Here is a 2,937-nt window from a genome sequence, read left to right as displayed (position 1 = left end):
TATAAATTTTAAAATCAGTTTATCAACTGGACAATATAAAGACTATAGACAGGGATGTCCAACCTTTTTTCTTTTCTGCTGCACATTGGAAGAGTTAAAGGTTGTCTTGGGCCACACGGTAAATACATGAACACTAACGAAAGCCGATGAGCCAAAGAAAAAGTCTGTGCATAACTTTTCACGATATGCAACACCCCAGATAAGCAGAAAAGTCCTCAAATAATCTGCATGTAGCCCGCAGGCTGCAGGTTGGATGCCCCTGCTTTAGAAAATGATTGTTCTTTTAATCGTCCACTTGACATAGATTATTATTGTGCATATTTTAATTCTACCTTTTTAAATCTTACGATACATTATTATTTTCAAAGTCAAAGTTCCTATAGGTTTGCCCACATATTTACCACCTTAATAGCTCTCCATTCCTTCCTAAAACTATGGTCTTCCTTTCATAATGGATCATGTCTGAGATACATTCTTAGAATTTCATCTAGTGAGAAATTCAGTTGGTAGCAAACTCTCAGTTTCTGTTTGTCTGTAAATATCTTTGTTTTACTCTCATTTCCACGTGATATTTTTCTTGGGTATAGGATTCTGGGTTGGAAATTGTTTTCTTCTCAGCACATGAATATAGCATTTCACTGTATTCTGACCTCCATTGTGCTTTAAAGACGCAGTGGTAAGTCTAGGTATCTCTCCATTAAAGATAATTTTTCTTTTGATTTTTGGCTGCTTTTGAAATTTTTCTTATGTCTTACATATTCTATGATTTCAGTGTGGTAAATCTGGAAGTAGATTACTTTTTACTCTTTCTGCTTAGGTTTCATTGGAACTCCTCAAACTACTGTTTAGACTCTGAAACCATCAGTTTTATTTCTCTTTCATTACCTATTCTCTTTCCTATCTTTTCAATAGTACAATTAAACATAAGTTAAATCTTCTCACTCTATTTCCTTATCTCTTAACCTCTCTTATTTCCTATATACATATATTGTCTTTCTATGCTGCATTATGGACAATTTCTTCTAGCCTGTATTGCAGTTCATGAATTCTCTTTTTAGCTGTGTCTAATTGGTTATTAAATCTATCCAGGGTTAAATATGTATTTCATTTCTAGTAGCTGTTTTTGTTAGTTTTCAAATTTTCTAGGTAATTTTTAAAATAGCTTCTTATCCTTATGTGTATTTTAGTGGTTAGTGATTTAACCTAAGACTAAAATTTTCAATATTTTTCATGTAGTGTTTTAACTTCTTTAGTTAATTGGTTGTATTTGATGGTTTCTCTTGGTTACCCTTGAAAAAATTCTTTAGGGGATCCTGGTATAGATTTGCTTTCCTCTGGGAAGAGCTTGTATTTGCTTCTGCGGGGCACCTGGAAACACTACTAATCCAGAGCCAAGTTCACAACCTGAGGTCCTCTGGTCCTCTTATATGGTGACCCCAAAAGCTGCAATGGGGACTGCCCATGGTTGCTTTTTAGGGATAGGATCTTATTTTCCCTTTTTGTCTCTTTTCTCCTTAGAACCAGAACAATTTTCTCTGTACTTTTGTTTTCTCCTCCAGGGAGAGGTGGATGAAGTTCTGTTTCATCTTTATTCTGAGTCTAAGAGTGCTAATTTAGTTCCAATTTAATTTGAAGACTTCCAGTTAGAATCTCCACTTAGAGCCAGCTACAGTCCCTCATTTTAATCCTCTTTGCTCTCATAAAACCACCAAAACCAAAGCTTAAATTTGCCTCAGTGAGAAAATGTCCTAAAGGTAAAAGCAGCACCAGTGCCCAGATTCGATTCCGTGGTTCCCATTGTCCTTTAGATTTTAGCCTAATATCACTCACTGTCCTGTCAGCCCTTTGAGGCTTTGAGAAGATTGGAAAATACATTCATCCAACATTTTTTTTAATTTTGGCAAAATGAGATATTACAAACTTCCTAAGCTACCACTACTAGAGACAGAAGTCCATTTTACTTACTTTCTTATTCATTTACATACATAGTATTTATTGTCTGTAATCTTTTTGAGAGGGATTATTTTGTTTTCTGCTGTATTGCCAGTGCTTAATAGTGTCAAGTATATTCAGTTTCACTCATTAAATATTCCTCGAACTCTTAGGCAATAATACGTATCTTGTGAGATATTTGGAAGTGCTAAATTAAACTTTATATCATTACAGCTTAACAAACTGTAACTCACCAGATATTCCTGAATAAATTCTATATGCCTTGCACTTGCACTTGTTAAGCATTGAGAGGAAAACAAATTTAGACTTCTAAGCTCTTGCAAAGTACCCATCAACTCTGTACTTCATCTGCAAAGTGAAAGGCTGAATGAGATGGTACCTCAGTTTCCTTCACCTTTTAAATTTCTGAGAGAAGGACTTGATTCTTGTCCTCAAGGGTAACAATGGCAATAATGATGGAAATGGTAACTTTAGCTCAAAATCAGAGTTACCTCTGGCAAATAGGACCAGAAAATTCTGATAATTTCAGTTCCAACTTTTAGAATAAGCAATTCCTCTTCCTTCCTACTACTAGTGTGTCATCCTACTTAGGCATGCTCTGAGATTTAAGTACACACTCTCCTTTGTAAAACAGAAATTCCAATCTTAAATACTACAAGGACTATTTCCATAAAGTGAGATAGCTATGTTAGTGACCCTAATTTATTCCTCTGATTTTCACCTTTCCTGAGGACTTCTAACTTCAGCTACTGTTGTCATAGCCATCCTGGCTCCCAAGAGACTTGCTACTATTTTATTGATCTAACTCAAATGTGCATGACAGCCTCTTCCCTCAGCTTTTCCTGACACAGCTGAGATCATCTGCATCTTGCAAAAAGGCTCTACCAAACTTTAATGTAGACATAGGGAAACAAACACAGCAAGTATGAGATGCTAAAGAATCAGACTTACAGAGCCCTAGCTGGCTCTCTCCTGTGACTTCTG

General features: G+C 35.7%; 1 protein-coding gene across 1 annotated transcript in view; it reads right to left on the bottom strand.

Annotated features, from left to right (window-relative positions):
• The window catches only part of ANO2 (anoctamin 2), a 337,924-nt gene that overhangs the window by 86,970 nt on the left and 248,017 nt on the right, over positions 1-2,937 (bottom strand). The gene's annotated exons all lie outside the window — the stretch shown is intronic.

This window comes from Otolemur garnettii, unplaced genomic scaffold (assembly GCF_000181295.1).
Source record: "Otolemur garnettii isolate 467f Iridium unplaced genomic scaffold, OtoGar3 scaffold00104, whole genome shotgun sequence".
In the NCBI taxonomy this organism is placed as follows: Eukaryota; Metazoa; Chordata; class Mammalia; order Primates; family Galagidae; genus Otolemur; species Otolemur garnettii.
The sequence above is the reverse complement of the archived record's forward strand: the minus strand, read 5'-3'. Positions and strand labels throughout refer to the sequence as shown.